The sequence below is a fragment of the Globicephala melas genome, chromosome 16 (genome assembly GCF_963455315.2).
Source record: "Globicephala melas chromosome 16, mGloMel1.2, whole genome shotgun sequence".
Lineage (NCBI taxonomy): Eukaryota > Metazoa > Chordata > Mammalia > Artiodactyla > Delphinidae > Globicephala > Globicephala melas.
The window spans coordinates 19830115-19844322 of NC_083329.1; the positions used below are offsets into that span (position 1 = coordinate 19830115).

General features: G+C 43.5%; 1 pseudogene; it reads right to left on the reverse strand.

The window, feature by feature from the left end:
- Positions 1-3426: 3426 nt before the first annotated feature.
- The window catches only part of LOC115844957 (nitric oxide synthase-interacting protein pseudogene), a 49078-nt pseudogene continuing 38296 nt past the window's right edge, over positions 3427-14208 (reverse strand).

The window sequence follows — 14208 nt, forward strand, 5'->3', positions numbered from 1 at the left end:
AGAGAGAGAGACAGAGAGACAGAGAGACAGAGAGACAGAGAGGCAGAGAGAGAGAGAGAGAGACAGAGAGACAGAGAGACAGAGAGACAGAGAGACAGAGAGAGAGAGAGAGAGAGAGAGAGAGAGAGAGAGAGGCAGAGAGAGAGAGAGAGAGGCAGAATCTCTACCCAGGGCTTTTCTCTTGTATCCTAATTAGTCTGGGGGAGGTAGTAGGGTATCCCAAGGGGACATAGGGGTTTGAAGATTATTTGCAAATCTTCTAAAGAATGTCAAGCCTGTTCCTACTAGGGAAGATAGCCCTGGGTCTGACTCTGCCTGAGCCATAAGAAAGAAAAATTCTAGAGTGGTGAGGAGTGTCAAGCTAAGCCTTGAAGACTGTCCACAGGACCAAAAATCACGTCGAATTTTAATGCATGATTTAGGAGACAGAATGGGTCCCCAGAAATTTGCGGAGTCGACCAGTTAACCAAGTGGACCTTTGGTTACCTGTACCAGAGTGTGAACTAAGAATGCCGCCTGCCACATCAGTAAACAATGGATGTGGCAGCCATCAAGCCACCACATTACAGCCGCCCTGAAGGGGAGCCCTGAGGGAACTCAGGATGGAAACGGAATGCCTGCCATCAAGCAGCCAACTGATGCAGCCACTCCCAACAGTGCACCCTGAGGAGACTCAGGATGTGAAAACACAGGCTACTGCCCCCAGATAGCTGAGGTGCATATCAAAGGAATGATTTCCATGAGTCCAGACTTTGCAGTTTCCCATGCATAGAAAAGCACTAATTTCATTAATTTGAGATGTCTGGTTTTCTTTAATTAGCAGTAATCTTCCGATGTTCCGACTACCTGGTCTTTGTTGCAAAAACTCCTATATATCCTGGCCCGCCCCTTGCCTCTTCAGAGCAGTCCCTCAGAGGGATCTGAGAGTCCTGTCTCCTCAGAATGTCCACTGAATAAAACATAGCTCTCAACTTTTAGGTTGCGCATTTTTTTTTTTCAGTCTACAAGAGTTGCTACCTAATTAGTGCCCAGGGCACTGTTCATAAGGTGCCCTGGAAAGCCCAGGTCCCAATTCATGATTCCAGCACGTCCTCCAGCAAAGCTCTCATTACCCATGGAAGCCAGTTGCGGGAGAATACAGAGTATTTGATAATCAGACTTTCACTGAATCAGTAGTGGCTGACTAAAACATCCTATACCTGTCTAGCGAGTTAGCTACAAAACATACATTTCAGGTGTTGCCCTAGAGAGGCAGAGGGAAATCTTTCAGCGGGGGTGGGTGGGGATTTGCCACACAGGCACTTACTTCAACTCCCAGCCACTGGGACTGAAAATGAGCCTCTTGTTTAGAGACACCTATTCTTTAATGATCATCCATCGGTACACAGATATGCACGTGCACACGCAGTGCACTTATGTGAAACACACACACACGTGCACATGCACATGCACACACACCCTCCACAGGAAACCAGGGCCTCACTCACAGATGCTCATTAATCCTTCTCATTTCATAGTGACAAATTCTCTCGATTTCTGTCAGGGAGATCAGGTCTAAAGTTACATACTTGAGCTTTTCAGCCCAATTTGTTTTCTTTCCAACCCTTAGATAATTATTTGAAAGAAAATTATAACACACATTAGGTAAATAATTGATTTTCTAGGCAAATTTCAGACCTGAAGCATTTTTTTGAAGCATTTTTAAGTTGGGAAGTTTAAGAAAGTAACTGTGGTATTAGGGAAACATTCTCACTAGTCATTAATCATTTTTTCTTAGAACACATAAAATTGATTTAAAAAGAGGAACATAAAAAAGAGGTTATTAAGAATTTTACTGGGTCAAATGAACGTTTCAAGTTTTCTTTGAGAAGAATAAAGAGACCCTAATAGGACTTGTTTCATGTGCCTTCATGTTCATTTTAAACAGGGGCAGATAATGAATTTGGGGAAAAGCCTCATCTGGTTGGAATCTCACTAACACCCCTTGTGCTTGGACTGCCTTGCAACAATAAACAGGTGACTTGTATTCACATCAAAGTGTGAGAAGCAGTGTTTTCTATCAGGATGACTTGGCTCACACCGTTCCCACTAGCTGCAGGTGACCCCCACCCATCCCTGCCTGTGGAGTTCTACACGCTTCATAACAAAATGAAGCCTTCTTTGATTAACCATGTCCCTTTTCTGAAGCACGTATTTGCAAACCATTTGGGTAGCACTGAGCGAAGGGTGATCATGCCTGTGCCTGTCGTATCCCCTCTCCCACAGGAGAGGTGGTAGAGTGCAGCGGTTGGTCTCCTGAGCACTGAATCCAGATTGCTGGGGTTCAAAGCGCAGCAACTCCAATCACTACGTAGTGACCTTGAGCAAGTTACTTAAACTCTCTGTGTCTCAGTTTCCTCATATGTATAGTGATGATAATAATAGCATTCTCCTCTTTTTTTTTAAATTGAAGTAGAGTTGATTTACAATGTTGTGTTAGTTTCAGGTGTACAGCAAAGTGGTTCAGTTAGATATATACTTTTTCAGATTTTTTTTCCATTATAGGTTATCATAAGATGTTGAATATAGTTCCCTGTGCTATACAGTAAATCCATGTTGCTTATCTACTTTAGGTATAATAGTTTGCATCTGTTAACTCCATACTCCTAATTGATCCCTTGACCCCTCCCTTTCCCTTCTGAACCATAAGTTTGTTTCCTATGTCTGTGAGTCTGTTTCTAAGTAAGTTCATTGGCATTATTTTTTAGATTCCACATATAAGTGATATCATGTATTTGTCTTCTTCTGACTTACTTCACTTACTATGATAATCTCTAGGTCCATCCATGTTGGTGCAAATGACAATATTTCATTCTTTTTTTATGGCTGAGTAATATTGCACTATCTATCTATCTATCTATCATCTATCTATTCCACATCTTCTTAAACTAATTGTCTGTTGATGGGCACTTGGGTTGTTTCTACTTCTTGGCTATTGTAAACAGCGCTGCTGTGAATACTGGGGTGCATATATCTTTTTGAGCAAGAGTTTTCAGCTTTTCTGGATATATGCCCAGGAGTTGAATTGCTGGATCATACGGTAGTTCTACTTTTAGTTTTCTGAGGAACCTCCATACTGTTCTCCATAGTGGCTGCACCAATTTACAGTGTAGGAGGGTTCCCGTTTCTCCACACTCTCTCCAGCATTTATTATTTGTAAACTTTTTGAATAGCATCCACCTCTTGGGCTGCTAATGAGGATCTATTAACAAATACATACAGGATACTTACAACAGTGCCCAGCAACCCTGGCACTCAAGAAATGGCAGTTTGGTATTATTGAGGGCAGAAAGTACGTTATTCCCCTTAAAATCCCAGCTAGCACCCGATACAGTACCTGGCATACAACATGTGCTCAGCTAACAAAATGGAGGATGTGCTCACCAGCTACCGTAGTGGCCTGGACTTCTCCACCTGCAGCTTCACTCCGGAGCCGCTGCAGCACGATGATGCCGCGGTCCGGGAGCTTCTCCGGTTCACGGGGTCCACGTGGTCCTTGCGAACCGGCTTCTCCACGCGTTCCAGAGTGCCCACGGCTCCAGGGGACCGCAGCCCGGCGCTCGGCGAAGCGCTCCTCAGGCTCGCGGGTCCTGGCGCACAGGCAGTGCTTGCTGCACGTGACGAGCCGCACGCGGTTCACCGAGCTGTGGAGCGGCCTGAAGCACACGGGCATCAGGAGGGACGTGCAGACATGCGCAGCGCTTCCCGAACGCGGGCCAGGTCACGACGCGCGACGGCTTCTCCTGATTCGTGGCCGTCTCCTCAGGGGTCAGCGGCGGGATCCAGACGCTAGGCAGCGCTTTGTCCTTGTCCTTGCGTGCAGGGCCCGTACTGGGCCCCGTGGGGCATCGCTTGGGTCGTTCCCCGAGGCGGCCTTGGGCGTGAAGGGGTCGAGGGGCCGGCTCTCCGTGGCCGCCTACTTCTCCAGGAAGCCCCCCGCCGGGTCCTGCGCTGCCGCCCTCTGCAGCTCCTTGTGTTTCTCACGCCCGGCGCCCCGCTGCTTCTCGTAGGCCTTCACCTGCGGCGCAGTCTCCTTCTTCTTTTAGTTCTTACGTTATCTTCACCAATGATCGACAAGACCGCGCATTCTATTGGCCCCAGCTGGGCCCCATCCCTTTTGGAAGTTGTTAGTGGGTGTCTGTGTTGGAGAAACTTCCACTTATTACACGGTAGATGTTATCTTCTGGGGAAAGAAAACTAAGACAACAACAACAAAGTGGGTTTATTTAGCTCCTGCGCCTGGGAGCCAACATTTTAAATCTTCTACATGTGGGCACATCAGTTCAGCAGTAGTTGAACAAAGCCATTCAATCCTCTGGTTCTTTAACTAACTGGCATGTTATTACCGTCTTGTCTCCTGATCAACCCTGAGGTCCTTTGAAATACCCACACATGGAATGAAATGTGCATTTTAAGTTATCTTTTCATCCATGGGGTTTACGACTGCACCCAACACCATAATCCTGACATGGGGAATTATATCAGAAGGAGAGCAAATAATTTCACTCTCTTCCCCTTTCCCTGTGGGAAAGACTATTTTTCCATCTGCTGAACTGAGGACTTCGGGTCAGGAGCCAATCACTCAAGGCGCTGTAGGGGTAGAACAGTCTGCACAGATTTTCCTACAGATCACATGGCCCAGCAACTCTTCTACTTCCTGTCCTGGAATTGAGACACAGCTGTGCCTGGAGACGGCTGAAAAGTGCTGATGCCCTGCTTGAAAATTGTGAACATCCATATGGATAAATCTTTATTAAACTTACTCTATTATTATTACTAGTCAATAGTGTTTATTTTATGTAAAGTGCTTAGAACAGTGTCTGGCACAAGATAAAGACTTATGTATTGGCTAGTCTCTCTCTATATTATACAACTACTTGGTATGTACTTCATTCTTTTTAAACATTCCATGTTTATGATAACTTTTCTTTTGCTCTTTATTTTCTTCTCAAAACCCTTTCTGAGGAGGGGAGAAAGAAGATACTGGCTCCATGTGTTTAAGGAGAAAACTGAGGCTCAGGTATTTGTGGAATGTGGAGCATAATTGCAGAAACTGGTTTTCTGACTTTGAGGCTAGCACTTTCCATCAATCAATCCTCTCCCAAGGGCTGGATGGATAGGGGACTGGATGGATCCAATGATTAATGTTCCTATTTTTCCGAGAATGGTGTTTTCCTGAACTGAGGAAATAGCATGTCCATAACAGAGCAGGGAATCAACCACTTGGAGGCAAAACCTTCCCTCTCAAAAATGCTAATGCTAATTCCATGCTAATAATGATGCTAATGATAATAAATCCAATGCATTAGAGCAACAAACATGAACGCTGAAAGTCAGTTTGCTCCAAATCAGAGTCTCAGGTGGGAGGTCTAACTACACATTTATGGCACATGGGGGAGTCCTCGGTGGGTCACATTCGTGATGGAAGTGGTGGCAGAGGCCCTACGTGGCTGAGCTGCTGATCTGACAACATCCACTTATGTTTTGTACACAAGTCTTCATATCAGTTGTTCCTAGAATATTTCAGAAACCTTCAGAGGTATAATCTAGTTTTACAAAACATTATTTTGTGGACACCAGAGGCAGTTTGGTTGCCACACATTTAATGGACAAAAATCCTGATGGGCTCGGGTGAAGTTTATCTTTCATGATTTACTATGGCTATTACTACTGCTACCATTTCCACAACAGTGATTCCAGTGGTTTGCAAGGATGTAGCACTGTTGTGTTTAAAAGCTTCTTTGTCTGACCACTGACCTGCGTTCTGTTTGCACAACAGCATTATGCACTAAGACATCTGGCCTCTTGCAGCTGTGGCGGTGAGGCTACTGGGGTTAAGTGATTTGGCTGCACGGTGGATTGGTGAGACAGCACGGACTCCCAGTTCACTCTTTTCCCCCTAGACTATGAGGATCAAGTGACCAGGATGTGGGAACACTGTGGCAGCATGCTGGGTTCAGGAGGGGCATGCCACTGCAAGCCTGGCGGTGTACATCTTGGCCCCAGACTGATTCCTTTTTGCTGTGGGATCTTAATCAAGTTACTTTGCCCCCTGGATTTTAGATTAGTTCTCTGAAAAGTGATCAGGACGGATAAAGCATCTTTAAGTTGCACCCCCTCCTCTTGTCTTATCACTCTTAGGCTCAGAAGAAACACGCTGAGAGTGCCGGCGCATGCATCTTCCTTTGCCTAGCCAGTACAGAGCAGAGATTTAGAAAAATGAAGGAAGAATGGAAAGAAAGCCAGAATGCCTAGTGAAACCACCCCCAATGACGTAGCTTCACCCACTTCCAAGTCCCCCGGAGGTGTTTCTTAGGAATCCAGATGTATCTGTGTTGCAGAGAAGCATGGCTGCCGATCAGCCAGTCATGTTTGGTTGGAGGCCACAAGAAACAATGGTACAGATCTTGGAGAGCATCTGGTCGAAAGCCCAGATAACGAACCTGAGGCTCAGAGGGCAAGAGAGTTTCCCAAGGTCACATGGTAAAACAGAGACAGAGCTGGTGACTATCCCCTGCCCTTCTAGGATGGATGACATGTTTCCAATGAAGTTCAGTCTTGGTCTACTACCAGGTCTTACCTTCATGAGAGCAGGACCCGGGCTGTCTTTCTCACTCCCATATCCCCAGTCTCCAGCACAGGGCCCAGCACAGGTGGGTGCTCAAGAAATAGCTGTTGAATTGTTGAATAGATGAATGAACTGATGAAAAAAATGGCTGAACAGAAGGAGGAAAAATTTAGATCATTCTTCTCATTACATGGGCACAGACGGCCTACACTTCAGTCCCTGTCCCAGCCTCTTTACATAGACTTGGATGTTGAAGTGATCCAAGCAAAAGAGTCTGGCTAGGTCTATACAGGTCCATTCTTGTCATTTAAAAACAAGCTCACAAGACTGTGAATGTTCCACACTATTAGAAACCTCGTTCTCATAACATAAAGACAATCAACTTCTGAGTGAAGTAAGTCAGACAGAGAAAGAGAAATATCATATGCTATCGCTTATATGCAGAATCTAAAAAGAAATGATACAAATGAACGTATTTACAAAACAGAAACGGACTCCCAGACCTAGAGAATGAACTTATGGTTAAGGGTGGAGGGAAGGGATAGTTAGGGAGTTTGGGATTGACATGTACACACTGCTATATTTAAAAAGGATAATCAACAAGGACCTAGTATATAGCACAGGGAACTCTGCTCAATGTTATGTGGCAGCCTGGATGGGAGGGGAGTCTGGGGGAGAATGTATACAAGTATATGTATGGCTGAGTTGCTTTGCTGTGCGCCTGCTGTGCACAACATTGTTAACTGGCTATACTCCAATATAAACTAAAAAGTTAAAAAAAAAAGACAATCACCTTCTGGGGTACTGGGCCAGGCCAAGACAAGCCTGTCCAAGTGGGCAGAAATAAAGCCCAACTTTAATATATGATTTGGTTAGGAGTCAGGGCTGGCCTCGGAAATGTTGTAAAATTGAAAATCTGGTCTTTGGTTACTGTTTCCCCAACCAACAGCATAGTAGTGCCCAGCATTCTAGATATTTCCATCGTGGTGCCTGGAAGTGCAATTTATGATTTGAACATATCCTTCATCAAAACTCCCATGGCCTCAATGCTTTATTCTCAGCTATTGGAGAAGATATGTATGTTTCCACTGAGTCATTAATAGCTGATCAAAGTTCCCTATTTCATCTCTCTGAGGGGTATTTGCCTTTAACATTTAGAAGTTTCAGGCTCTTTTCTGACATAGAAATTTCAGAGGAATATTTTAGTCATGCAGGTGGGAGAAGGTTCATATCACATAGACATTTCTTATCTTTCATGGCAAACTGCTCTGTATACACACACATATGCACACGTATACATAAACATGCATATACAAATACAGGCAGAGTAATACTTCAAAGGAAACAGGAACCCCAGCCTTAAAGCCTAATAAATCCTGTTTCATCTTACTTATATTGGTCATTTCTGACTCATTTGCACCAGGAAGATCAGGTCTCTCAGCCCAATTCCTATAAATAAAATATTTTATTTCCCGACGGATCTCAGACTTTTTAAGCTGTTAGTAAGTAATAAAATAGTTGTTTAATTAGGAATGTATTTATCACTACTAAATAATTGTTATATTTACATCATGTAAAAATGGCTTTTTAAAGATGCAAATAAAAAGATGTTGTTAAGAATTTACTGAATCAAATGAAAGTTTTAAGTTTTATTGGAGAGGAATAAAGACCCCTAATTGGAATTGGTTTTATGGGCCTCTAGGAGCATTAGAAATAGGGGCAGGAGATGAATTTGAGGGAAATGCAATCTGGCTGGATTCTCGCTAACTGCCCTCGTGCAGCTCTAGGTTGGATCTGGGCTAACACAAAGCCAGTGCCTGTCCTGCCTCCTCTGCTTCTTCCCACGTCACCCCCAGCTTCAGCTTGTTCATGATGGTTTGCATATCCCCATCTCCATGACAACTCTAGTCAAAGTCATTCTTGTCTCCTGCTTGGGCTAGTCCTGCAGCCTCCTAGCCAGTTCCCACACCTGCTCTTGCACCTCCAACCTGTTATCCACATTGTGGTTACATCAGAGGAAGAGCTCTTCTAAGGCCTTTCAATGACTGCTGTAATTCTTAGGATAAAATCCCGTGTCATTACCATGGCAGTGAGTTGGACATGGCCAATGATTCATCTCCCACTTTGCTGAGAACAGTTTGTCTTCCTTGGTTAATGTCCATGCCCAGAGTCCATGGCAGGGGAAAACCACGGTGAGCCACCAATCTCCCTCCCAGAAACATCAATGGAAAAGCTTAATACATTTAGAGTAACAGAGCCAATAGTCAAAGGTCAGTGTGTGTCAAGTCAGTATTTCCAGGTGAATGTTAATTCCATTACATGGTACTTATAACACAGGATGGTACTCACATAGCGAGCCAGGTTAGTGATGAAAATGAGGGCAGATGCTCTCCATGGATGACCTGATGTTCTTCTGAAAACACTTGTTTTATATTTTATATATAAATGATCTAATTAGTTTGAAATATTCCTGGATCTGTTAAAATTGTCACTTGGTTCTGCAAAAACATGTTACTATGAATAGTGAGGTGAGGTGAGGTGATCTCAAATCAAGCAATATATCATGTAGATGCCACCTATTAAACAAAGACAATTTTTTTAAAGTCTTTACTGAATTTGTTACAATATGGCTTCTGTTTTATGTTTTGGCTTTTTGGACTGGAGGCATGTGGGACCTTAGCTCCCCGGGATTGAACGCACACCCCCTGCATTGGAAGGCGAAGCCTTTTAACCGCTGGACCACCAGGGAAGTCCCAAACAAAGAAAATTTTACGCCTTTACTGCAAACGATATTTCATGATTTACTATTGCTATTGCTACTATTGTTGTCAATAACAATGATTTTTTAAATGTGGATATAGCACTTTATAGATGAAAAGAATCCTTGCATACATTAGATTCATACAACTGTACTACATATAGGTTAGATTGAGAGTCAACAATTTTTTTTCTGCAAAGGGCCAAATAGTAAATATTTTCGCCTGTGGATCATATGGTCTCTGTTAACTGTTACTCAACTCTTCCATTATAGGCATTTACAATAGGTAAATAAACGGGTATGCCAGTAAAACTTTATTTACCAAAACAAGTGTGTACTAGATTTGGCCTGTGGGCTGTAGTTTGCTGAACTCTGAGTTAGATCATGCAGAATTAACATCTTTCCTCCTGCAGCTGTGAAGCCTGAGGCCAAAGGGTTAAATGATTTTTCCAAGGCCATAGAAGGAATTAGTGAAAGAACAAGGATGTGACCCCATGCCATCTAGCTCCCAGTCTGTCTTCCCTCTACTGAACTGTGATGACCAACTTACAAGTAGAGTGTAACCCTGGGGCACCACGCTGTGTATCAGAAAGGGTACATCACTAGAAGTCTACAGATCTGGGCCCTGGCCCTAATTGGCTTCTAGTTAGATATGTGACCTTAATCAAGTCACTTCACCTTCTTTAGCTTCAGTCGATTCATCTAAAGAATGAGGAGATTGGTTGAGGAATCTTCCCTCTGGCTTTAAAATGCTGTATTTTTAAGATGAGGGATGGGGAAGAAATATTTTACTGTGAAGTATTTGAATTGATCATTTGTTACAAATTTTGCAGTATTTATTTACACAGAAGTCATTAACCAACCAGCAAATATTTACTGGGCCTGTTATGCTGTGAAAAGATGGAAAAAATATCTGACATAGTCTTTGTATTTAAATAATTAATAGTTGTGAAGAAAAGCAATTCCTAGCATTTATAGAAAATGAGTAAATAATCAGTGTAAGAAGCATTGCTCAGAAGGCATGGTAAGTTCCTTTGGGTTTCTGAAGACAGACGTCAGTGAGAGCAGCAGCTCTCAGAGAAAACCGCATGGAAGGGCTAGACAATGCTCTGGGATTAGAGGATGGGCAGTGGGGTGGCAGTGAAGAGAAGCATTCCAAGAGGCAGGTGTGAAAACCTATGTACACAAGTTGCTCATGTGGGTTGCAGCAAGTCAACGGGTTTGATTAGGCTAGATGGTGTACATCGGGGAAGGTAGGAATTATTGATTTTGCATCACTTTTTTTATTAGTTGGAATATAGCACCATTAAAAAAATACACAGCACAAAAACCTTAGCTTTGCCATTTGTTACAGAAAAGGTTTTGCTCCAATTAGTGCTCATCTGGGAGGTTTGCCTAGATTTCATCCTATTTTGAGGCTCATCATGAGGCACCTCTTGGGGAACAGCTGAAAATTCACGATCATTCACTCAGGTCTCTTATCTCAAATCCCCAGAAGAAAACTAGCCATTCCAGCTTCCTACTGGGTGGTGTGATGAGGGGAGGGCTTCATTCCTTCCATCCCTGAAGACCTGAAGTTAGGAAAGAGGCCCTTTTCTTCAATCTCTTCAAGCTCTTTTTCTCAGAGAGGCAATTTAGATGAGGGTATTTTGGTAATTAAAGCCAATTCTCTTCAACAACCAAAGGTACTTGGATTGCAGTGTGTGAGGTTGGCTGTTTCTTAACCAATGTGTTTCACCACAGGTTCTCTAACCTGGATGTCCCCTATTTTTCCCCACCAGGCTTCTGAGATGACCCACAGAGAGTCAACTGGAAACCTTTGAGAGTAAAACCCTGGGACACGTGTGCTACGTCCATTTAGTCAACACATTATACAGCTAAAGGGATGCTCTCCAACGGTGGAGCTAACATTTGTGGAGCCCTTCTAAAGACGAATTATTGTCCTAGGTTTTATTTTTCAAACGTTATGAGAAATCGCATCCAATCCTCCTAATAGTCTTATATTTCTGTCATTGTATAGATGAGGAAGGAGGCTGAGCCTCACTAAGGCTAAGTTGCTCGTGTTTGACAAGCTGCATAGCACGGGTTTGAAAAAGGGCAGTTTGATTCCCAGGATTTCATGATTCACTAAGTTAATTCAAAATTGAGCTGGAAACCATCATGTTTTGACACACTTAGGTTAACAAGCTTAACCTTAAGATAGGTAGACAGGCAGACAAACATATCCTCAAGGTTGTGGATGCATTCCTAGTTGCCATGGAGATAATACCAAGCGTGAGAGACGTATTGGAGGAGAGGGATGGAATATATCATAGAGTTATCACTCAGGCTCAGAAAACAAAGGCTTTACTGATTGTGTCAAGGTATACTTGGTCCTCTCTCCCTCTACACACAGGGCAATTGGAGACAGCACGGAAAAACTGGAGCCCCAGTGAAGCCCCCCCCCCAATGCCATGGTCTCACCCAGCCTCTACACCCCTTCGGATGTGTTCCTCAAAATTTCACGTGGGTCATGGTTATTAGTCTTCAGGTTATATGTGTTTAGGGTCCTGAAGCTGGAAGACTTCTACCAGGGCCCCAAAAGTCCCTCCAATTGAAAAGGCTCTGTATATGCTGAGATGAATTGGAAGTTACCATTAGAAGAAACAAGAAAAGTGTAACTTCCAGAAAATGATCAAACGGAAACACTCTTCAATGTACTGAGACTTGTATTCAATACAGAGTTAAAAATTAGGTCATGGGAGCAGTGTTTATGGACAAGTTGTTGATCTCTATAATCCTCAGTTGCCTCATACATAAAATGAGAATGTAAAGATCTACCTCTTTTTGTTTGTTTGTTTTGTTTTGTTGGTGAGGATCAACTAAGAAAATGTTTACCATGGGGCCCTTTGGCACGTACTTAATTGCAGCTATTGTACATGCATAGGTAGCTTGGCATGTATTGAATTGTAGGTGGTAGTTGTTGCTAGGAACCAGTAAAGTGTAGCAGTTACAATACCTATGACTCATACTAGCTGTGAGATCTTAACCAAGTTAAACTCTGTGCCTCAGTTTTCAAATCTGTAAAATGGAGTTCACAATATTACCCATTGTGTGGTACTTAAGGAAATTAGGCAGCATGTGTAAAGTCCTTGGACAGTGCCTGCCATGCGGTGAGCACTCAGTCAACTTAATTGCCACTACTATCATCATCACATCAAAAATGCACTTCCCTTATGAATGAGCTTCAGCCCAAAGACTAAGGTCTTTGCAACAACAAAATCTTTTATTTAAGTTTTTTTTTTTTTTTTTTTTTTATGGTACGCGGGCCTTTCGCTGTTGCGGCCTCTCCCGCTGCGGAGCACAGGCTCCGGACGCGCAGGCTCAGCGGCCATGGCTCACGGGCCCAGCCGCTCCGCGGCATGTGGGATCTTCCTGGATCGGAGCATGAACCCGTGTCCCCTGCATCAGCAGGCGGACTCTCAACCACTGCGCCACCAGGGAAGCCCTATTTAAGTTTTAAAGTAAAAGATAAGACTACTGCTGGATAGGAAAGGTCTCTTTACCAAATAAAGGTCACAGTATCCTCCTAAACCATACCAGTGCTGATGCTGACTCTGGTCTCCAATTACTGGGAGTGCCAGTAATTTATTGGCTGCCCCCTTCTCTCTGATGCCCTATGTTAATGATGCCGACTGAAGCAATCACACAAAACTCGCAGGGTGAGAGGGCTCTCTGGTTATGGCATCTCATGCATTTGCTGTATTAGCCTTTTAACAAATATGTAGACGTTCCTAAATCATTAACTCTTTCTAAAGTGATATTTGATGGCAAAAGTAATCTCTGTGTGGAGTATTAAGTGACTTTTAAGAAAAAAGCTGAATAATTTGACAGTGTTAAAATTATGCTGTCGGGGCTTCCCTGGTGGCGCAGTGGTTGAGAGTCCGCCTGCCGATGCAGGGGACACGGGTTCGTGCCCCGGTCCGGGAAGATCCCACATGCCGCGGAGCGGCTGGGCCCGTGAGCCATGGCCGCTGAGCCTGCGCGTCGGGAGCCTGTGCTCCGCAACAGGAGAGGCCGCAACAGTGAGAGGCCCGCGTACCGCAAAAAAAGAAAAAAAAAATTATGCTGTCAAAGATTCCATTTTCTCGGAGCCATCTTTATCCTGGCTTCAATTGCACAGACTATCATCATGATGGTAAGATTTATTTTTCCTCAAATTGCAACATGGTAGCCAGTTTTATAGGGAGTGGAGCTATGGTGCCCACTTTTCAGAAAGGTGCAAGATACATGGCATCACTAAATTAGGCGATGATGTCCCTGATTAGGAGAAGCCTTGAAACAAAGAGATCAGAGAACACAGGCTTTGTGGATCCCTGTTTAGATGGTAAACAATATTTAATAACCAGTGATTCATTTATTGGCAGGAAGACAGAAAGATCTCTTGTTGCAGGGAATGGGAGTTTGACCTCTCTTGTGCAATTTTCTGCATTTTGCATTCTCATGCATTAAATATAGAGCATGCATTATTCACCCTTGAAAGCTGTTTCAAGGACTGTGTGTAGTTTCTCCTTATAACCTCAGGAATTTCACACATAGTTCTTTAGAGACAGATAATGATCTAGTGCTTAGGATCAGGAGGTGGAGTCGGTCTTGGCTTTTCTCCTTCAAACTGATACTTGTGTGCTGTAAGGCAGTGTGATCAATCTGCATTTAGTGGGCTTCCCAGATGTTCATTTGTGTTCGATATCATGCATTGAATGATTTTAAAGAGTGCTTGTTTTGTGCTAGGTCCTGGGGGCCATACTCAGGAAACATAAGATATGTCTCAGCTATTACAAGGGTATTGGAGAATTAAGACTTG